General features: G+C 39.2%; 1 protein-coding gene across 5 annotated transcripts in view; it reads right to left on the reverse strand.

The window, feature by feature from the left end:
• Wnt2 (Wnt oncogene analog 2) overlaps window positions 1–25,180 on the reverse strand; it is a 181,442-nt gene that overhangs the window by 75,381 nt on the left and 80,881 nt on the right. The window lies entirely within an intron of this gene.

Consider the following 25,180-nt stretch of genomic DNA (forward strand, 5'->3'; position numbering starts at 1 on the left):
ATCTCACGCGGCCGCCATTACATATGCACTCGTGACCTAGAGGTCGCTCCTGATTTGTTATGCTACAAAAAATGCTAAGGATCGATCATATCCTTGAGAAATTCCATGAAATATGCCATGGCATCTGAAATACCATAAGATTTTTTTACTTTACACGGTAGATTTTTGGTCATGGCGTAAATGTTAAGAAATATGAAGGAAAAGAAAAATGCTTTCGTCTAAATTGGGCCTAACGTGCAGAATCGCAAAAAATCTAAGACATTGTTCCTGGTATTTAAATTTTCCATTTATAATACAAAGTCTGTGACGTAACAGACCGTGAGGGCCAGTGCCTACCTACCGACTGCCGACCTCACCCCAACCAGTTATGGGGTGACGTGTGGTTAGCACGACGAACCCCCAGTCGTCGTAGATTTCCATGAACGGGTTACACTACTCATTCGTACCTCCTTAATTTCCTCACAATGATGGGTGGCCACCATTTCCGTACATACGCCGAAATCTCAAGAGAAGTTGTGACGTTTCTCCATAGAGAATCGAACCGACACGCGTCCCGTAGCCGGAGCTCGAAACTTGCGCATACGGCATCGCCACGGTCTGGGACAAATTTTCCATTTTTGGCCTGTTAATATGCTGGAACATAGCTTCCAACTTCATGTTATAAGCAAAAATGTAAAGCTTTCCCCACTGTGGTTTCCGTCTAGTAAAGAGACCTGCAGTAAAATTGACTTCTATGCTGGGGCTATTTTTTTTTTTTAAAAAAAAGCCAATTTAACGAATTCTGAACTTAGAAATATTCCAGGACGAAAAAGTGTACATACACCTAATTTTCATATTCTCTCGTTTTCCTTCTTTGGCTTGTACGATTAAAACATGAGTCGGGTTGGGTTGAGTTGGTGTTTTAAGTCCACTTTATGTACAGTAAAGCTAATCGGGACTGGACCTACAGTTTAAAGTGAGATTCGAACCACTATGTGCCTCCACCGGGTATCAAACCCGGTTGATTACAAGGCGACACAAGGCGACGACGCTACCAATACGCCATCGGGGAGGCCCCTGATTAAAGCATGACTTTGAGTTATGTTGTATTGATGAATGGTATATCAAACACAATGCAACTTTAAAACACTATTTATTTTCACCCAAATTTTGAACATGAGTTTTGTTAGTGACTAAAAAGTCACAAAACACACACGCACACACACACACACACACACACACACACACACACACACACACACACACACACACACACACATATATATATATATATATATACACTATAACACACATTTTTGTACTGGGGACGCAGATACTCGTGCACATCTTATCAACTAATAGATTTAGGCGAGGAGACAGAAAGAGTTGACAGACATGAGTGTGCAACACTGCAGTTACCATTCTTTCCCACACACACATAAACGCGGACAAAAATTCCTGCGAGTGTTTTTTTTAGAAGTCACCTCACGTCCCTTGGTCAAATGCTTGTCGCTCTCTTTTTGGATACATATAGATAGTTCCATGGTCGGAGACCTTTCCGGTGTTTCTAATTGTCCTGTCCAGATTGTCTAATTGGAGTATCAAGCTCTTTTTGGAGACGATGGCGATACGGGAGACATCTGGTGGGAGAAACCGGGTGGGTTGACGTCTGAGAGAGGCTGCATTCTTCGTGCAACCATGGCACGGAAAGCAACTCGCTGAACGAGATGCTGCACATTCTGGAATCCAAAGCATTTCAGCATGGGTTTCGCGGATAAGCCTTGCACTTGGAAGGGTGACGTCACAACTTTGGCGGATTACCGATAGACTTGCCAACTTTAAAGAATAAAATTCCGGAAGATTTTTTTCCAGCATTCAAACCATTTTCTGTAACATTTAGAATGAAATAAATGTCCAGGAAAACTAATGTCTTGACTATCAGCTGATATCTGTGGTCTTGCTACTGTAAACACAAAATAGAATGATTAATTGATTGAGTTGGTATTTTAAGTCACCTTTATGCACAGTAAGGCTAATCGGGACTGCTCCTACAGCTTAAAGTGGGACCGAACCACTATGTGCCTCTTTCCGGTATCGAACCCGGAACCCCATGATTACAAGGCGACGACGCTACCACTGCGCCATCGGGGAGGCCGAACACAAAATTGAATCAACTTGTTCAAAACAACTTAGCCACCGCAATTTGTAAGTAAATCAATATGATTTACCGAGAATAATTGGGCGGCAGTCTCTACATTCCGCTTCAAACTCGCTCTTTTTCTGTAACCAATCGAAATAACTTTTTTATGCATCAGTGAACGTGCAATGATACTTTCTTTTCTTTTCTCACGACTCCAAACCGTCCTATTTCCCCCTCTCCAGACTTAAAAATAATAAATAACCCCCCGTGGCTCTACAGCCCGTAAGGGCCTTGGCCTATCTCCTGACTGTCAGTCTCCCTCCCACAATCCTATCTAGAGGGGGTGACGTGGGGGTTAGCACGTCGAACCCCCAGCCGTTATAGGAGATATCCGTGACCGGGTTACGCTACTCACTCGTAGCTCCACAATTGCCTCATGATGTTGGGTTGGCACCTATACACAGGCTCTGCCACGGAGGAGGACCCTCCCCAGACTTACTTAAACATTTTACTTTATCACGCTTTTCTGCCAAATAAACCTAGTATTTTATTTTATAGGCCACATGGCAGTAGTGTAATTGATGATACAACCAGGACAACAAATGATGAGCCCCCCTCGGGCAGAATTGGCCACACTTAAAACAAGCTCAACATGCTCATATGAGTTTTTTGCTCAAGTGTAGCACCCCGTCTAATCCAAGATTTTTGTAAAAATGCCCTCGGGAATTTCCCGAAGCTACAGTGTACAAATGATGAGCCCCCTCAGATTGATTTGCCCACACTTATAAAAGGCATTTCTGTGTGATTGTTGTCCATAAATTTGTTAAAAATATGCCCCTCTTGATATTGTTTTGGATACACTTGAAATTAAGCCAAAATCCTCATAAAACCCACACCCACACCCACACATATTTACTTCCGGTTCACTTCCGGTTCACTTCCGGTCCACTTCCGGTCCACTTCCGGTTTGCCTACTTCCGGTCCACTTGTGGCCTATTTCTGGTTTATTTATATTGCATTATGTTTTGCAACAAATTATTACCCAATATTAAGCAATAAATTATTAGACATGTGTTGTTTTCTGATTGGTTGGTTATGACATAAAGTGATGATGTGTTATATTCTGATTGGCTTATTGTTTCAGATGTTTTCAATGCGGTCTGTGCTTAGGGTATATAAAGAGATTTTGCATTGCATATCAGCCAGTATTGTGAGAGTGGCTGAGGAGAACAGATGTGTTGTTACAGTGCTGCTCATACTTACAGGCCTGTTTGGTTTAATATATTATTCATATTAAATATATTTCTGGTATATTGAACAAAAAGGGCTTATATTTTGTATAAAAAATCTGATATTTGTTGCATCCAGCTTGTTTGTTGTAATCCACTCTTATTTAGAGTCAGGCTTATATCTGTCCCAGCCTGTTATACAAAAATCAATACATAACACTCAGCGCTAGGTCATTGCCTTTCTAGGACATGCATGTCTGTGCAGGCATTTGCGGAAAGTCAGTGTAGATCAATATTTATTCTGTTTTTCCACTTGTAGGCTATTAGCTTTACAACCTGTCATAATAAGCATAGAGTTTTGTTTAAAACCCAAAAAATTTTATATAATAAACTGAGAATAAAAATTAATAATATTAACATATTAAATATACACAAGAAATAAACAGAGCACACAGCTGAACAAAATATATATATATATATTAAGTACAAAATTTTGAATTGAACCCCAGGAAATCTTATATAATAAACCAACAACAAAAATGCCAAATCAAAAATATTGCAATCAGTGTAATAAGAATATATCCAGCCCCAATTGGGCCAGACACCAAAAGAATTGTAACCCAGGCAAATGCAGAACTCCCACTAAAATATGTCCTAAATGCCACAAAATATTTAGCAAGGCATATTTCAATAGACATGTGGGTTCTTGCTCTGCACAGTCATCAACATTGCCCCCACAACCATCTACATCTGGTCTGAAAAGGAAGCACGAAACACCTGTTAATGCTGGACCAGCAAAGCAGCCACGCTATGCACCTATCCATAGCAGTTTTTATGGCCAATTAAGGGATCACCGGTTTGTATCAGAGCAAAAATGTGACATTAAGAATTTTTTGAACAGTATAAATCCTGATGTGCAGGCAATTCTAAATGCACAAAATGGCTCTTATAAGCTGTCTCTCAAATTGTTTTCACAATATAAGAAGCCAAATGGCACAAAATTTACACAGCCCCACATAACAGAAACTGTACCTGTATATTCAAATACAAATTCAGACAAAATAATAAGCAGTTTGATAGATCAATTGATTATTAAACACTCTGAATTTGCTGCAAAAGAGTCTGGATGGAGCCTATGCGGAACTTCACACAAGTTATATGTTAATATTTCTGAATTCAGCCCATTACAAGGATCTACATATTTGCCATTACCTGCCAATATTAAAAACAAAAGAGCCGTGGTTAACATAGAAAATACCGACCAGAAATGCTTTTTGTGGTGTATTTTAGCTGCTTTGTTTCCAGTTTTAAATCATCCTGAGAGAATAAGTTATTATAAACAGCATGAACACAATTTCGATGAGGCAATGGAGGGTTTAGAATATCCAATGCTTGTTCAGAATATTGATAAATTTGAAAAAAAGGCCAGGCACATCAATGGCAAACAATTATCTATTAATGTATTTACTTGTTCTACTGGCCGTGACAATTGCTTGATAGATCCTCTCAGAATCAGTACACTTGATGATGAATCTGCTGTTCCGATTGATCTGCTCTTAATTAAAGGGGATGGCACAAATCATTACACTCTGATACATAATCTTGAAGCTTTAGTCAGAACACAACTAGACAAAACTCATAGAATATTCAAGTTGTGCAGAAGATGTTTGTCTGTATTTGATGGTCAAAAAATGGTGAAAGGGGTTCGGGAAGAGAATGCAGAAATTGCTAAAAACAAGTTAATTGAGCATCTGAAATACTGTGGCAACCATAAACCTGTTCATATGGTGATGCCAATGCCAAGTGAAAATGCAAAATTCAAAAAGTTTGAAGCCCTGTTGGAACACCCAGCATATATAGTCTGTGATTTTGAATCAAATCTCAAACCCCTTGCATTTTGCAGCCCAGATCCTCATGAACCTTCAATTACATCATATCAATTACATGAACCTTCCAGCTTTTATTATGTGGTTGTACAGGGTGGTGTGGTTAGTAAAGAATATTTATACATGAGAGCAGATGCCATCAAAGAATTTGCACATAGAATAGAAAATGAGTGCCATGACATAGCATCTAATGTCCTATTAAAATCAAAACCCATGTTGCCTTTAACAGAGAAACAGATTGAAGATTTCAACAATGCAGAAAAATGCCCGGTATGTGATTCTGAATTTTCAGATGCAAATATCAAGGTGAAACACCATTCTCATACAGATGGTAAATTCTTAATGGCCCTGTGTAATAGCTGCAATATTAAGATCCAGAGACCAAAATTTGTCCCTATATTTTGCCATGGAGCATCCAATTATGATTTTCATCATTTGATCAGGTACGAGGGGTTTGACAAGCAGAATTTAAATATTTTAGCTGAAAATAATGAGAAATATATTGCCATTTGCAAAATAATTAAAGTTAATGGTGTTCCTATTCACTTAAGATTTCTTGATTCATACAGAATTCTGTCTGCTAGCCTGGCTACACTGGCCACTCAATTATCTGATGATCAATTCAAAATCACATGTGCTTTGTTTCCAAATCAGGACCTGAAATTAATTAGGCGGAAGGGTGTATATCCATATGATTATGTTACAGATTTTTTTAAATTTGATGAGTGTTCTCTGCCACCACAACAAGAGTTTTACAGCAAAATCAGAGGATCTGGAATCACTGATGAAGATTATCACCATGCCCAGTTGATGTGGAACAATTTAAAATGCCAGACATTTGGTGATTATCACAAGGCTTATTTAAAACTTGATGTCACTCTCTTAGCTGATATATTGCAGGCATTCAGAAAATCTTCCATGCAAAATTTTAAACTGGATCCAATGTATTTTTACAGTGCTCCGGGCCTAGCATGGTCTGCAATGTTTTTAAACACTAAAATGCAATTGGATCTGATCCAGGATCAAGATATGTATCTGTTTATGGAACAATGTATAAGAGGAGGCATGGTGCAATGTTCTCAGATATATGCCAGAGCAAATAACAAATATATTCCTGATTATGATCCAGCACTGCCATCAAATTATATACTGTATGTAGATGCAAACAGCCTCTATGGTTATGCTATGATGGATAAACTGCCATATGCAGGGCTTGAGTGGGTTGAAGATTTCAATATTGAGGATCTTCAGGACTTTGATGACAGTCACTATGGTCTATTCTTAGAGGTTGATCTGACAATTCCTGATAATTTACACAACACATTTTCTGATCTGCCCCCAATTCCTGAGGTTAAGTGTTCACCTGGCTCTAAACAGAAGAAATTGATGATGACTCTAGAGCCGAAACAGGATTATGTTATATATTACAAAAACTTCCAGTTCGTGATGAATCATGGTGTTCAAGTGACCAAAGTTGGAAAAGTTTTGAGGTTCAGGCACTCAAGATGGTTGAAGCCATATATTGATACAAACACAGAGCTTCGAACATCTGCATTGAGCCAATTTGATAAGACCTTGTTTAAATTGATGGTCAATTCAGTGTATGGCAAAACAATTGAAAATGTCAGAAAACATATTGATGTTAAAATAATTACTGACCCCAGCCGGAGCAAAGAATTGATTGCAAAGCCAAACTTCAATTACAGAAGAATTTATGATGAGAATATGGCACTTTTCAACATGAAAAAAACAAATATTAAGTTTGATAAGCCTATTTATGTAGGGGCTGTGATATTGGAATTGGCCAAATTACACATGTTAAAATTGTATTATGATGTGTTGAAACCTTTTTATGGTGATTGTGTAAAACTGATGTACATGGACACAGATAGTTTTGTTCTTGATATTCAAACAGAAGATGTTTATAAAGATATAGCACAGCCTGAATTGTTTAAATATTTTGATACCAGTGAACATACAGAGATTCAACACCACAACAAAAAGGTGCCTGGCAAGTTAAAAGATGAGACACTTGGTTATGTTATTGTGGCATTTGCTGGGTTAAGGGCCAAGATGTACAGTTTTGAAACATGTAGTGGCGCTGTTGTCAAAAAGGCCAAGGGCATTGGCAGAGTGACTGTAGACAAAGAGCGTGAATTTGAAGATTACAAAAATTGCCTCAAATCATGTAGCACAATCAGAACATCAGAATCCAGAATTCAGAGTGTGGATCACTTGTTGACTACAAATATTGTAAGAAAAGTGGCTCTGGATCCACATGATGATAAGAGATGCATTTTATCATGTGGCATACATACTCTACCATGGGGTCATTGTGATTTGAAAAATAGCAATCAATGCCCAATTACAGAGCATGATTTGAAATAAATAAACATGCCTATGAACTTATTTGGGTTCAAAAAACAGGCTATTATGGACCTGCCAACAGCACAACCCTCTTCTGATATAATATCTAAACTAAGTGCTTTGTTAATTATTCATCTGAACAGCATACTTACAGATGTTGATGATGAAACAGGTAAAACATTGTACTTATTTAACAATAATTTAAATCATTACCAATTACCTGTAGGTGGTCAATTGCAATTTATTACAACCCCTGAGGGTAATGTCAAGATTTCAGTAGGGAGAAATATTTATAGAATTAAGCACTCAAACATGGTTTCTGGCACTGTATATACTGTTTCTGCTGGTGACTGCTTATATATTGAGGTCCCGGGGTCATATGACAAGCTTATACCTTTTTTTATAGAATTAAGAATCAGATATTCAATAATAAATAACCACTAAAACAAAAATGCCTAATGATATATTTGGCCATACAAGGCATGAAGATCACAGTGATGAGATTCTGATGCTTGATGTCAGAGTCAAGAAATTAAGAAGTGATTTACAAGCTTTACAAACCACACTCAATGCCAGTCTTCAATTAGAAATTACAAATTTACAATCACAATGCATGGACCCTCTTCTTAAAATTGATTCTGAACTCAAAGTGCTGCTTCAGAAATATACTGATCTGGCAACATTGGATAATTTTCAAAGTTTAGAAGAAGCTGTAGCAGCTCTTCAAGCCAAATTTAAGACCCAGGCCACCAACTCTGAGCAATTGAAACAGCAATTGGAAGAGCAGATAAATAATGTCCAGACACAGCTCCAAACAATTGTCAAAAGCATAAAATCACAAGAAGATTTTGATCTAGTGATTTCCACTCTAAAAGAACAGATTCAATCACTCCAAATACCTAATCTGGACCCTCTGAACAATGCCATAGCCGAGGTTAAAGAAAAAATTGAGACACTTGAAAATTTTATGAACAACTTGCCATCTTCTGATGCTTTGAGTGCAATAACTCGGAGTGTTGCCAACATTAAGCTGCAACTTGAAACATATGAAGATTTTGGAAAAATTCAAAGTACCATAACCCATCTTGAGGGTACAATAGCAGCAGTGCAAAGTGATTTGACAAATGTACAAGAATCTCTAGAATCCCGCCTGCCTGGTATTGTAGACACACTTGTCAGTGTCCAGGAACAGATCACAAAGCTTGAAAACCTCAACACTGAATCTGAACTATCTCATTTTCATCACTTGATCGATGATATCCAAACAAAGCTTGAAATTTTACAACAATCAACACCCACTCAGGCAGATATAGCCCTGCTCCAAAATGCTATGCAAAATGTGGCTGATGCTTCTGAATTAAATAATGTGAAATTGGCACTTGAATCTTTGCAAAATACTGTATCAAATCTCCCGACATCACAGGAACTTAAAAATATTAAGAGAGCTGTGAATCGCATATTGAAATCAGAAGATATCAAGAATATCCAGACAGAGATCAAACAAATCACTCAGACAGTGGCTACTCTACCAACTAATCAACATATTAATGAACTGCATGCCCTGTTTGAGGATATCAGAAGACAGGTCCATGATCTTACTGCTCAAAATTCAAAATTGGCAGTTATTGAAAATTTGCAACAAATTGTAGCTAATATCAAGCAACAGCTAGGGACCATGGAATCCAATCAAGCAAATGCTCTGTCTGTTTTTGCCACCCAGCTTCAAGAGATTGTGCAACAATACAAGAAACTTATTGTGGACATAAAAATCAAGCCAGGCCATGATGATGTTGTTAGGACCATCAATGAGCACCTTGAATCTGTAACAAGCAGATTGCTTACAGCAGAAAAAGAAATAACAGGCATAATCGAGAATCCAAAACATACAGTAATTCTTGAATTGTACAGCATCCCCAACAAAGAATATGATTCACCATTTACACCAGGTGGCAAAGTATATATGCTGTCCCCTGCACAATTTTATTACCAGTTTTTTGTTGGGGGCACACTGAGACCAATCAAGATCAAATATTGGCTTCAACCACAGGCACACCACTACCCCACCTTATCAATAACAAATGCTGACAACAAACCAAAAATCACCAGTGTAGAGTTAGAGGATTTTACAGATCCCAATACATTAGAAACATCTTATGCTGAAGATGATGGCTCTCTGGAATTTCTTATACAAATAGGAGACAAATTATATTTAGAAAATCCTGCAGTATCAGCTGCTGAACACCCCATAGTTGCAATATTCTTTTTTTCATATTATGTCTAGACAAATTATTGTTGATGAATTACACAGACAAGCCAGACATAATTATAAGAGACTGCCAGTAGTCACAAAAGGCATAGATGATTTATGGCAAGGGGACTTGATTGAGATGGCAAGTGGACAGCTGAAAAACTTAGACAAAATCAACAAGGGCTACAAGTATCTACTCACTGTAATAGACACATTTTCAAAATTTGCCTGGGCTGTGCCACTCAAATCCAAGACTGGAAAATGTGTTACAGAAGCCTTCAGGACAATCATCAATCAGAGTGGAAGATCACCGCGCTATTTGCAAACAGATAATGGCAAAGAATTTTATAATTCTGTGTTCCAACAATTTATTAAAAGCCAGTCAATACAACATTATTCGAGTTACAGTGATCTCAAAGCCTCAATTGTAGAGAGATTCAACAAAACTCTAAAAAATCTTATGTATAAACAATTTACACTTCAAGGTAATTATAAATGGCTTAATATTCTTCCAGAACTTCTACATAAATATAACTCGGTTCATTCCACAATCAACATGAAACCCTCTGAAGTAACTTCATCTGATGAGCAAAAATTGATCAGGACTGTTTATTATCCTAGATACCAGCCAACAACAAGAAAGGCCAAATACAAGGTGGGTGATCAAGTAAGAATCAGCAAATATAAGCACTTATTCAAAAGAGGCTTTACAAGAAACTGGAGCACTGAATTATTTACAGTGGTTCAAGTTAAACCTGGGACCCTTAACACATATATAATAAAAGATCACCGAGGAGAAATTCTCAAAGGCAGATTCTATGAAGAAGAACTCAGCAAAACTAAACAGCCTGACACATATCTCATAGAAAAAATCATCCGCAGAAAAGGCAACAAGTTATTTGTCAAATGGCTAGGACTTCCAGAACACAGCTGGATCGATGCAGACAAAGTGATAATATGAGCACCTGGGATGTTATTAAAAAGGCTGCCAGAACCTGAACAGCAGATTAAGAGAAATGGCAAGTTGCTGCCTGATAATATTAGATGTCTTATTGTTGGGCCATCGGCTTGTGGTAAAACTACACTAATGATTGATAATTTTTTATTGGCACCCAACTGGTTAGACTGGAAAAACAGGCACTTGTATGTTTTCTCTAAGAGCTTGGAACAATTAAAATATCAGCAGCTGATGAAGCTATATGATGGATTGGATATAGCCACTTTTGAACCAGATGTTAAGCCACTCCAGGAATGTCTTGATAACTCTGTTGTTGTGTTTGATGACATTATACTGGATAATCAAAACAAGGTTAGAAATTTTGTTTACACAGGGCTGACACAAAAACATTGATTGCTTCTACCTGGCACAGACTTTTTCTAAAATACCGAAGCAGCTGATCCGAGACAACAGCAATTTTATATGTGTGTTTCATCAAGATCATACCAACCTCAAACACATACATGATGAATATGTAGGTGGGGACTTGAGCTACAATGATTTTTCCAAGTTTTGCAGTAGGTGCTGGAATAAAAACAGTTATGGGTTTGTCACAATTGATATGACAAGGAAACCCAATAGTGGCAAATACAGAAATAAAATCAACAATTTTCTAGACATTGAAACATATATAAATAACCATGAAAAGGCCAATCATTGATGATCTTAAATTAAAAGATTATCTTGTAAAAAGATTTAAGGGATGGAAATCACAGAACCGAGGAATTTATGAACAACACAAACAAACAGAACAGCCTATCATTGATGCTATTAGTGAATTAGGTAAAAATATCAAAACTGTTACAGAGCAAAATCAAAATTTGATCACAGAGCTTGTACCTGTAGCTGCTAGGAACATATTAGATTATCCAATCACCCCACTTTCCAGTATTCATACACCTAGTCCTGTTGCTCCTCGAAGAATTGAAGCTACTCTGGATCCTATTGAATTGGGTCTTCTTGCTCAAAAATATTTAATCACACCTAAAGACAACAAAGATGAGGTCTTTGGCTTATATGCTGACACAGAGCGTGATGGTAGCATCATACATAGAATTGGCAATTTCAGAGTAACATTTATGGGAGATGATCTAATTGTATATTCAGAATCTCATCTTGGAGAAAAAGGTGGTTTTGTTAAATATCCCGGCACACCTGGATTGTGGGAACTGATAACTAGGAAGAGGCCTGGCAGCTATACAGATCAAGACTATGAGCACTACAAAGAAATATTAATAAAATCAGATGCTCTATACCAGAACAATGATCCCACACAAAAAAGAGTCAAGTCTAGCAGTGGAGCAAAATACAACAATTTAATCAAGCCCATATGGTCACAAATTAAGACTGGTAGTGGAATCAAACAATACAACACCCTGCCTAAAGAATTTGTGTGGGTTGATGATGTCAGGAAACTTGTAGATAAGTTATTGGTGATAGCTGGGGAGGAAAATGCTGGCAACCACAATTTTTACAATGAAAAGGTTGGAATTATGGACATGATAAGCACAAAATTGTCTAATTTTATAGTGAATGACACTAAGGGGATTGGATATCTTATAACAATCATTAATACTCTACCACCTAAATTTTGGAATATTTCTGAGGGCCGGGGGTTGGTTAATGACATTATAAACAAGCTGCCATTTGAACTACATATTCCAGGCTATCAGTATTGTGGTCCCGGTACAAAATTGGACCATAGATTAAACAGAGGTGATCCTGGTGTTAATCCCCTAGATGCTGCTTGTAGAGACCATGACATAGCATACAACACACATTCTGATCTTGACAAGAGACATGTTGCAGACAAAAAATTAGAAGAGGCTGCATTTGGTAGATTTGTAAGCAAAGATGCTTCTTTGAGTGAAAAAATAGCAGCATTGGGGACCACCATAGCTATGAACACCAAACAAAAACTGGGGTGGGGGCTGTGAATATGTATATAATAAACCTACAATGAAGGCCAAGGGTGTTATGTATCAAATACCTTATGCAGGTCTTAAATCTCTTAAAACTATTGATAGTCTTTTAACCAAAAAGCAGCGCAAGAAAAAAGCTCTTGTATTGCCAAGGGCCATGGTATGAAATTGTTGCTTAGTACCCCCCAATTAAAAAAATTACAACAATCCAGAAAAAAATCACATGTGGGGGGTTTCATATTTACTATCCCGGCCATCTTAGCAGCACTTGGGGCTGTTGGGAGCTTGGCTGGGGGATCAGCTGCCATAGCAAAAACAGTAATAGATGCCAAGAAGAATAAGGCAGAATTAGATGAATTGAAGCGCCATAACCTGGCCATGGAGAAACAAGGCAAATGTGTTAAGAGAGCCATGAATAAGTTAAAAAAAACAAGAACCGCTTACAAACCATGATATTGAAGCTTTAATCAAGCCACTGGGCATCAAAAATTTTAGAGGAGTGTACATGTCTGATTCTTTACCAGAACAACCACTCAACAAAGAGTGTGGCATTGTTAATTTGGATAAGTACAAAAATCAGGGCACACACTGGATCTGTTATCTTAAATATTTAAACAATGAGGCATTTGTGTTTGATTCATTTGGAGGTGTTCCACCTGAAAATTTAGTAAAATATTTAAAATCAGCTAATCTTTATTACAATAATGCCCGTGTTCAAAATTTCAAAGATGTTAATTGTGGACATTTGTGTTTATCTGTTCTTAGATATATGTCTCAAATAAATAAACCATCAATTGAAAATTTTCAAAAAGCCTTGTGGTATTTAAAACATCATGGGGGTATTCCATCTCACCAGCCAAAATTCAATATTGAAACTCAAATTACATGATGATATAGTGTATCCCAAAACAATAGCTCTCAGAGCATTTTATGGCATGTACTTGATCCCTAATATTACACACCACAACAACACAATTGCAGTAGGGGATCAAAAAATTGTCATCACTCCAGGGCAATATAATCTGTCCACTCTAAATGCTCAATTACCCAGAGGTATAGTATTAACTCAAAATTCTGTCACTCACAGAGTAGAGATTGTATCTGCTACAGAGACAGTGGATCTGGGTACTATAGGAGAGCTGTTAGGCTTTGAGAACAACACAAAACTTGAACCAGCCATCAAACACACTGCTCTTAATATACCTAAATTCTTAGCCATAGAGACTCTGAATATTCACTGTAATGTGGCCGAGGGTATGATCACCAAATCAAATGGCATAGGCACTCACAAACAAACTGGCATCATTGCAACATTCAAACCTAATTCTGAATTTATGGAGCCAATCATCTACACTCCATCCCCAACATTATATTTTCCTGTGTGCCATAATAGAATAGATAACATTGAATTGATGGTCACTAATGAAAAAGAAGAATTAGTTGATTTTGCTGGAGCCACAACAACTGCAATCATAGAGATTAATATTTAAATAAAAATACATACAAAAAAAATGGAAAATATTGAGAGTTATGAGCTACAATCATTCCCCCCAAACAGGAGGACATTTGCAAATTTAAATCAACCCAACACAGAGATTGAGGTTGATCTTGATGTAAGGGATGGCTTTATACACCCCCACAGAGCAGATCTATACATCAAATTTGATGTTGTAAAGCTCGATGGAACAGATTATCCGGCAAATTCAAATATAAGATTGGTAGATAATTTTGTGCCGCATCTGTTCTCTGAAATTGAGATCAGAAAGCATGGTGTTGTTATAAACAGAGTGGATTATCCCGGCATTACATCCACAGCTTTGGCCACACTAAAATTATCCAAAACCGAGGCTTCTTACTACAAAATAGGTGGATTTGAGGCTGGTGATAAAATATTATCGAAGAGCCACACAGTGCTGTTTCCAATGCGCCTGTTGCCAGGATTCTTCTCAGATTACAAAGATATTATGTGGAAGGTTGGTTTAAGAATCACATTTAGAAGAGCTGCCAATGATAATAATGCTTTGATGAGGTACAGCACATTAAACTCTACAGGGGAAGCTTTGCCTAATACCCTACCTGATGAGGGCAAATGCATTATTCAGACTAAGGAGCTAAGAATCCCGGTTGTTGAATATGAAGCCAGTTATGCTCTTAAATACAAAGCAGATATAATAAAAAATCCACAGATTCCTTTACAATTTTATACATATCAATGTGTACAGAAGCCTGCAACTGGTACTTATTATGAGTTTGATGCTACAAATTCATTCTCCAGTATACAATATGACATGCCGGATTTTGTGGTGGTACTGTTTCAGACTGGAAGACACAATAATCAGGAAAAAAATTCAAGTAGATTTGATAACTGCAACATCAAGAACATATATCTTAAAAATGGCAGAAATGAGGTATTTCCTAGAGAAAATTATAATTTAGACATTTCCAAGGATGATTTCCTTAAATTATATGAAGCATTTACAGCATACAAAAGGGTCACTACTGGCAATACTGACATGTATTACACACCAGATGAATTCAAAGCACAGAGACCCATGTTTGTCATCAACACTTCAAAAAGGAAACAAGTTGTGGTTAATGACAGGACAAACATTAAAATTATCTGTGAATTCCACGATACACTCCCTGATGACACCATATGTACTGTTATTCTCATAGGTGAAAAATCATATGTTTATGATGTAAGAAATGAGAGAGTCACAGAACAATTCTAGAAGAATTACATTGTCTTAGTACTAGATATATGAGTTGAGGCTGGTGTCCAATTGAACTTAAACCAGAAGTAAATATGTGTGGGTGTGGGTGGGTGTGGGTTTTATGAGGATTTTGGCTTAATTTCAAGTGTATCCAAAACAATATCAAGAGGGGCATATTTTTAACAAATTTATGGACAACAATCTCACAGAAATGCCTTTTATAAGTGTGGGCAAATCAATCTGAGGGGGCTCATCATTTGTACACTGTAGCTTCGGGAAATTCCCGAGGGCATTTTTACAAAAATCTTGGATTAGACGGGGTGCTACACTTGAGCAAAAAACTCATATGAGCATGTTGAGCTTGTTTTAAGTGTGGCCAATTCTGCCCGAGGGGGGCTCATCTTTTGTTGTCCTGGTTGTATCATCAATTACACTACTCATGGCCTACGTCCGTTCGTGACAGTTTTACACATTCGAAACGATTTGAGAGGAAGTTTTTTTTCCATTTGTTCTCGCGCGACAAATACCTACCGGCATGTTACGGCTTGCGTGCGCACTACATCACCCCCAGAGAAATAAAAAAATCGTGGGAAAGCTGTCGCAGTTATTTCATATATGAAACGCGCCATAGATCTGGAGGAGAATAAAATATTTTTTTGAAAAAATGAGTATTTTACACACGTGAATATGATACGATTTTATTTCTTAAAGCTTAAAACACAAGGAATTATATATTCGCGATTTTATCGTTTTTTAAGGACGAAATGTTCTGAAATTCACGTAAAAGGTCAGAATTCGCATTTTATGGCAAATTCGCGATATTTCGTGACTTCAAATGCATGAAAAGTATGTTTGGATGTCACGGCCCATAGATAAACACTTTCTTACAACAATTTAAATTTTTCTGTGTTATCGCATTTGCAAAAAATCAAAGTTACTAACAATAGCTCACTTTTCACGACTCTTCAAAAAAATATTTTGAAGTTTAATTGTTTGGTTTGTAATGAAAAATTTCTTCGTTCGGAAAATGCATACCAAAAAAATTAAAATACAATAATAATAATATAATACTAAGTCTCGTCATTCCGGAAGATAACAACGAGACCGGGAGAGAGAGTTCGATTCCGGGAGAGTTAGCAAGTCTAATTACCGACTTTTTGTCATAGAAACGGATGATCTCATTTTTGTTTTTCTTTCCTGGGTTTAAGGTTTAGCCTTAAGGCTCAGCTAGAGCTTTGACCAATGCCAACGAATCCATTTTCGAAATTTCCTCTTCTTTCGAAAAACCACTATCATATTGTAAATTTTGAAAAATTACATCTGCTTAGAATTTCTACTGAAGCACTCGTGTAGTTTGCTTTCGCAATGCACACAGAAAAGTAAATGTAGTTGAAACAAAAAAAGTGCACAAAATCTGTAGATACAGGACGTTCGGGGTTCCTAAGTCACTATGAAATCAGTGAGACTTACATGGACATAGACCATCTGAAGAATACTCTACCGGACTCTGCTACATCGTGTGATCGTTCATCTTTCCTGGATGCGGGGATTTGCACAAGGTTCCTTTGCGGCGGAATTGTTCTTCGAGGTAGAACGCGGCGAAGGATGATTGCGACGATATTGGGCACTTTCACTTTCATGGAACGTCGCGTTTCTCTCTTCTCACAAGCGTCGGCTGTACGTTCTCACGCGTCGGTCCGGAATCTCTCTTGTGTGTCGGGCATCAATCAAACGTCGTCTTGGAATCATCTCTCTCTCTCTCTCCATCTCTCTTGGGCTTCTATCGGGAGTTGATCTGGAGTCATCCTTCTCTCTCTCTCTGGTAACGGGCTTCTGTTGGACGTCGAACTGGAAACGTCCATGAGGACGTCGGGCAATGTTTGGCTTCGCGGCGCTGCGTGTCAGTTGCGTCGGTTTTGGCGTTGGCTTTGGTGTCAGCTGTTTTCACCGGATGGTGGCGGTGCATCGTTCCAGGCGTCGGGGAAGGCGACGGACTCCCTTCTCTATCTTTCTAGCCGGCCATCTTTATGGTAGTCTACGCTTGGTAAAAAAACAAACCACCGCGAAATGCTTTACAGAATAAAGCGCACACTGGTAAACTCACTATCGGCAACTCGCTCACGGTACGCAAGAAAAACAAAGTCCACGGAGACAAAACATATTCACGCGAGAGTGTAGCGCGGAGATGCTCTCTCTACAAGATTCGGGTAAAACTGTGTGGTGAACTCGAAGTCCTGCAGATTTATACCAGATTCAAAATTGTCCGTTGAAAACACGTTAGAGTAGCTTGGTTTGGGTTTCCGAAGAGATGGAAATGACCTCTGGTTCATTATCTCGAAATGCGGTCACAAGGCGTGTCCTCGGTTCTTGCTAGCTTGGGCTCCAGCTGATTATCCTGGTCATCCGTGAAAAGTAGTTTTGGCCTCCCGCGGCGAATTCTCCGTTGGTTGTTGTTGAGTTGGTGTTTTAAGTCCACTTTATGCACAGTAAGGCTAATCGGGACTGGACCTACAGTTTAAAGTGGGATCCGAACCACTTGTGCCTCCACCGGGTATCGAACCCGGGACCCCTTGATTACAAGGCGAAGACGCTACCACTGCGGCATTGGGGAGGCACAATTCTCCGTTGGTCCACACGAAAATAAGTCCATCCTTTCTCCGTGACGACCCGCTTTGGTGCAAATATGCCATGTACTTTGCCGTATTGACAGTTCGGCTGTCACTCAGAAAAACCCGTCTCCCAACTCCGACGTCTGGCTCGGATACCAATTTTTCCACAAAATAAAGCAAACCTCACACTTTACATTTAAACATAATATGAATCAATAAACAAAAATGATTAATATCGAACGGTGTTTTTTCACATGTCACTGGATACCGTGACATCCCTGTAGATATAAAGAATACAATAAAAATGTAATAAAAATATTCTACAATCAGATTACATTGATGCATTTTTCATGCAGTTTATAATGCACAAAAAATGTTACGTAAGTGGTGAGGTGGGGTTTAGTCCACCCCACTCTGTATATGCAACAATATTTCACCGGACTGTTTATACAGGTCAACACAACCTAACCCTTGCACAGCTGCTAGAGAACTGACTGAAAGGTACTCAGCATTCCAGGTATCAGATGTGATTAATATGTAAGTACAGTCACTTCAAAATATTCGTGGGGTAGCTCAAACCCCACCTCACCAGTTAAGGGCTAACATAGAAGTGTGGATAAACTACAAGAACGAAGAAAACCAACCATCTCGATAAAACTCGCGTTAAATAATTTCCCGAGCCCAACACGGAAATCTACTGAAAGCAACTACAAATTTTTTTGAAGTGCAATTTTGAGAATAGAGGAAGAACAAATAGGTGGAAATAGAACCGTTTTTTATCAACAATGCTAAAAAATTTAAAAAACATGAAATAACTCACACTAGCTGTAGGCAATTGTCGAAAACGCCACCGGAATGTACAAACAATTCTTAACAACAATGGTGATGAAAGGAAGAGAACAGCCGCTGATATTTGTATAGATCGCAGCCACTACAGGAAAGTCTCTTTCAGGACTAAAGGATTGCCTGTAGACAACAATAATAGCGTTATCACTTCAATACCTACCGTAAACAGGGGCTACTTGGACACCTTTTTAGGACTTTTTTGAAGATAATTATGAGACTAATCCATATTTTAATGTCAAACAATTTTGAATATACCGGCAATACCAAAATACAAGACGTAAGTTATTCAGAGACTTAAATTCAGATACAATGTTTGAAAAAAAAAATATATAGAATATATATATATAAGGCGGCCGCGGTGGCTCAGTCGGTAACGCGTCTGACTACCATGCTAAAGGTCCCGGGTTCGATCCCCGGCCGGTTCAAATCCGGGAACTTTTCTAAGGTTGGAAGCGGCCCCGGCGCCCACCCAGCGTCGAATAACATTGGGTACCTGGGGGAAACCCTGGGGGGTAAAGGCGGTCAGGGGCGTGATGATGATCACATCACCCCCACTCATGACCGGATCAAGAAAGTGTGGGGCGTTACCCCCACACCCCCTATACGCCTTCATGGCGTGGTGCTATGCACAGGGGAGCACTTTACCTTTATATATATATATATATATGTTATATAAATATGGGGTGACCCCCGGGATTGGGGCTACTTGGTCACATGCGAAGAAAAATATTGGAAACTGCATTATAAACGCGTTGTGTGGCCATGTTACTCCGGATTTGACTGTAAAAAGTAAAATAGTGTCTGTGTACATTTGTTTTGTGTGTTTTTTAGCCAACCTATCGAATTTTGTTGAAAAATAAAGGGAACATAGCTTTAGAGCAATCGCTTTTAATGCATAAACTTATGAAAATAATATTGAAACAAATCAACAACGGTAAAGAAACTTCAAAAACTAACTAATAATTCTACATAATTCCTAATGAATGCTAAAACTACTACGATTGCAACTATTCCAGATATTTTAAAACAACAGTTCTCTCATCCAGCCTAGTTAGAGGGAAACTCCAACTGGCGACCGACAACACCAAGTGTCTCCGCTCTTCGCTCGAAAAAAATGGTTGGATGACCAACTGCTTCCAAATTCTTTCCAAGAACGTTCCTAACTAATGTGGAGCGAGTTACTTCATACGTATGTTTTCGCTGCGAGTTTTTTTTTGACATTCCAGCTTGAACGGCCTGTACGGCATCTTCCAGATCCTCGTCCTTGAAATTGCGATAAGGCTTAGACCCGGGGGTTACTTCGTACTTGCGCACCATTTTTATTTAAAAGTTATCTGAAGCAAAAGAGAAGAATATGTAAAAACCGAAAAGAAAAAAACAGAAGAACATTTAAACAAATAAAATAATAAACAATATAATGGGTGATCAAGTAGCCCCGGGGTGTCCAAGTAGCCCCGGTTTACGGTAACATTCTACGCTCAAAGTGTCGACATTGTTGCAATAGCATTACGTAAAATAACATTTCATTAGGTTTAAATCAGTTTGGACTAGGGGTGCTGAAGCGGGTGCGGAAGCTTCCCCCTTCGCATCCCCCCTGGCGCCGCCAATGCTGGTAGGAGAAACGTCACAGTGGTGTGTACTGGCGTACGCAGAGGGGAGCTGAAGGGGCTACAGCCCCATGCGAAATTTTGAGAAAATGAGCATTTTCAAACAAAAGCAGTGAAGAACTCGGAAAAAAATCAGTGTTAAATGCAAACTCGCTTTAAAATAACCCCCGATTGCCGTTTTTGAGAGTGGAAAGTTTTTTTAATAAACGAAATATCTTACTGTGAATACCGCCACCTTAGAAAGCAGCTATCCACTATCCACCTTTACAATTCCAACCCCTCCCGAAAAGAATTCCTGCACACGCCAGTGGTGGTTTGCAACACTTTCCTATGGTGCCACCTATTTATTCATTGAAAGTACGTACTTAGCACCGTAAATATCGAACTCGGATTGTCCAAACAGCAATTGAGCCTGCTGTGCGACATCGCCACTAATTAATGAATTAGAGCATGTGCTATGATAGTCCCTTCTCTTACAATAATAATAAAACCACCAGCAGTTCGAGAGTGATCGTAAATAAAACAAAGCTCTCCAAATTTGTCAATGATTTATCGTTGCACGTCATCACCGGCCTCATATATATTGTATGTTACGTCACTATTTCACTTAGGCGTGTGTCGAGCTGAAGGGTCATAAAATGAAAATGGACTCCGGGCGAATCTACATGCACGGGAGGGTCCGTACGAATGACGAATGTGCTCTTTGGCTGACTCAGATCTAGCGCTTCGCTTTTGTTCCCGGAATAAACGCGGCATGAATCTTAATTGTTGGGGAAAAGTTGTTTTGAAAGCATGCAAGTGTTGCTGAATAATAATAAAAAGCTGGATTCTTCGGTTCTACGTCTTCTGTTTTCAAGAAAGGACAACATTTTGGAAAGGTTAGTCATAATACTAAATTCCGTGGTGCAACAGCTCCATGAGCCTACAGGCCAAATGGGTCTTCACTAAGTGATAAATTATCACTGATAATGCATCGAGTTTCATCGCCACTTTCGAGTTGAGTTCAGTTGTTTCAAGTTCACTTTATACACAAATAAGCTAATCGGTACTGGACCTACAGTTTAAAGTGGGTTCCGAAGCACTATATGCCTCCTTCGGGTATCGAACCCAGGACCTCATCGCCGGACTTCTGGAGTTCTTTGCCTCTTAAAGTACAGAGTGTTTAAATAGTCGTGCAACCCAAAATTTGACAAAATTTCGACCTGCTAGTGTTGCCAGCTAAGATGATAATAAGCTCCTAAAATGGCACTTTTTATTAATGACCGTCAGTCCCAATCTCATCAAATGCTGCACATGGCCAATAATGGTCGGAAATAATAGACTACCATGGCATCAGTCATCACACATCTAATTATAACCCTTCGAAAGTTTCTTATACGTATGTTTCTCACCCAAAAGTGGCATTCCGGAAAAAAATATCTCAAATGAATGGGGCTTTACAATGCAGAAAACCCGGAGTAAATATTTCTGACGCTGTTCATGTTATAAGCAATCAAAGTTTACGTTGTGCGACTTTTGAAATACTCTGTGGCTGGACAACTGTCTTCACGATGTTGGGTCAACACCGATATTATAGCGCTCTCGGAACCCTGGAGCCCAACCCTGTGGCCGAGTGGTTAGCACATCGCGCTGCGACGCCAAGGGTCCCGGGTTCGAATCCCGGTCGGGCTTGGTTGTTAGTGAATGTCCATTCATCAATTTCATAATTTCATCACTCATCCCCATCTTCGCAAATTAGCCAAGAGGCACAAAACGCGAAGTAAAATAAACTAAATCAATCAATCAATCAATCGGAACCCTGGATCGACTGCACCGAAGGCAGGAGCGCAAACAACTCGGTCACAATAAATACGTGTAGTAACACTGGTGGTGCAGATAAAGCAGACTCTGGTTCGATATCCGGGGCTAGAAGTATCAAGTACAAATTTTTACGTCGATCTTTTCTCTCATTAATTAATGGGCACCTGAGGGTGAGCCTGGGACGTAAAGGTGGCAGGAGTACGGTGCTGTTCACAATCGAGAATGTGTGGAGGCTTACCGCTTCACAATCTATGGCTCTGACTGCGGTCGATTGTTAGTGTTCTCAATCGGAAAAGATGATACATGCTCCGGATTCTTGAACCAATAAAAATGACTATCATTATGATCGACACACTCACAAACATATTTGTATTTTAATATTTGATAGTATACGTCGCTTTTCTTACACATTTGGCTAATCGTGACGATGAGTGATGATTAGATGAAAGCGATGAAGGGATACTCACAAAGAACACCCACCCAGGTCGGAACTCGAACTTGGGGGCTTCGGTGTGAGATCGATAGTCGACCGTTTAATGCACTCAGGCACCGAGCTGATACACACATACAGTGGCGGTGATCGAGGGGGGGGGGGCGTGCTGGGCAGTTGCTCCCACATTTGCCCCGCAGTATGCAAAACCTTATCTACCACAATCCTTGCCACCCCTTCCCCCGGTTTTAGAACCTTGTCCTCCCAGTTTTGGAACCCAATCGCCGCCACTGCACACATACATACAGCTAGAGGCATTAGTAGGAAATGTATCACAATATAAATTGTGGCATGCCCTTTGCTTCCCCTCAGTAGAGTAGCGCCGTGGATTTTATCTCCTAAATGGGGAACGATTGGTAAGATTTTCAATTACAATGTGTGTGCGTGTGTGTAGTTGTGTTTTCACATGCATATAATGCGATGGCTTTTCACAACAATGTAGAACACGAATTCACAACAAAAGTCTACTTTGGGGTATTTTCGTAAACTTTTCAACATACGTTCCTGTAAACTGTATGTAATATTGCCCAATATTTTCCTGACAATGCTATTTCATTGGCTCGTAAATTCAGACAGGGAGCCTACAGCCCCACCAACCCTCCTCTTTAGGTTCGCCTCTGAATCAGTGTTCTGTCAAAGACAGCCGTAATCCCATTCAAAATCAATTCTGATTAGTAGGCGAATAATGTTCCTTAATGACTTGAAAAGAGGATGTGGATTTGAAAATACACATTTACCAATAGCATTGTGTAATCAAAACATACCCCAAGGTATCATTCCTTTGTTTTCAAATTGCCTTTCCTCATACCACACGTAATTAGGTTCAAGCTTAAATCTCTGAACAGAGAACTGTTTATCTGCTGAGGAGGTTTTTGTTGGGTGGGAGAGGAAGGATAAAAGGATATTGCACGTGCAAAACTGCAGGGGAAATAATTAGAGAAAAGATCTGGTTAATTTCTGCCCGGGGCGCTCCAACACAAGAGTGGTTAAGTATAAAGCTAACGAAGTTAGCATTGAGCGAGTTTGACTTCATTCTGGACCCCTGAAGTCAAACTTCTCTCTCGTTGCCCCGAGGCTGCGGGGAGAGGTCAAAGGAACAAAAGCGACCATAAAATGAGGAGAGAGGGGAGGTTCATGCCGGTTGAGTCAATTGGTTTTTCCTTTCTTGAGGCGAAGTCTTGTGTTTTGTTATTTTCCCAAATCTGTTTAATAGACGAGAAGGCAGGAAGAGAAATATGAGGAATTTACTTGAACGTACAATTTATGTGTGGCGTGTGTGTACGTTTGGAGAAGGAGAAAGAGCACTCTCTTTAAAAGTGCTTCTCTGTACAACTGTGTGCATTTCCTGCCGAAACTTGTTGTGCCACATGATTTGAGTAACCAATTAGTTTAAGGTACTAACTAACCTCTGGCATTCCTAAGCCCGAAAGTTCATTGCTGCAGCAACGCAGGTCTTTCGTTCCTATCATAGAAAAGATCAATCCACTCATGATCATCCTCTGCCAATTTCCTTCAGGTCCATATCAGCAACGGCTGGTAGCTCTGACTTAAGTGAAGGGCTAGAGCTCTCGCCACGAAAACAGTCCAGTCAAGGTCACGCCACCCACGTACAGTGTTGGCAATAGAGTTCTAAAAAAGACGGTTTTTTTTTGAAGGGACGGTTTTTTCGATAAAAAGCTGACCCTTCATGAATTTCATCGTATCGTCACTCATTCTCACCGTCGCGATTACCTAAAGTGGCAGAATAGCGACGCAAAATAACAAATCAAATCCATTCTTCTCTTCTTTGCGATGCCAGAGGCCTGCATATCTTCACGATTTGAAGTTTATCCTCATGCAAAAACAGAGTAAATTGTTTCGGCAATAGTTCGTTAATTATGTCATTCATTTTCGTTCACTACACGACGTAGTACAGATCATTCAAAACATATATACGTAATTCACTCACTCAATACACTTAAGAAAATCCACACAGTAAGAAAACTAATTTTCTTAAACTTCCTTCAACGCGATTTCCACTCGCAAAATGCCCTTTGTCATCTCCGGCCAGTCAGTATACCCCAGCCAGTCATAAGAAAGCAGCAGAGGGGTTGAAAACATCGTAAAGCGATGTTGGTTGAAGGTCAGCGGTCTGCGAGTTCTGCATGTGTTCGATGGGACAGTGTTGTTTTGGCCTAGAGGACAAATTCCCTATCACATGCCAGCCGCTCTTTTTCCCGTTCCTGTAATAGTAGTTCAGTTTCAAAATTTCCTTTACTTGGGAAAATCCCATGCTGGTTAGCGCATTGGCATCGCTGTAAGGTTTTACCACCGTTGTAAAACGAAGAGTTCCTTGTCTAAGAAGCC

The sequence above is a fragment of the Lepisma saccharinum genome, chromosome 1 (assembly GCF_977018435.1).
Source record: "Lepisma saccharinum chromosome 1, izLepSacc3.1, whole genome shotgun sequence".
Lineage (NCBI taxonomy): Eukaryota > Metazoa > Arthropoda > Insecta > Zygentoma > Lepismatidae > Lepisma > Lepisma saccharinum.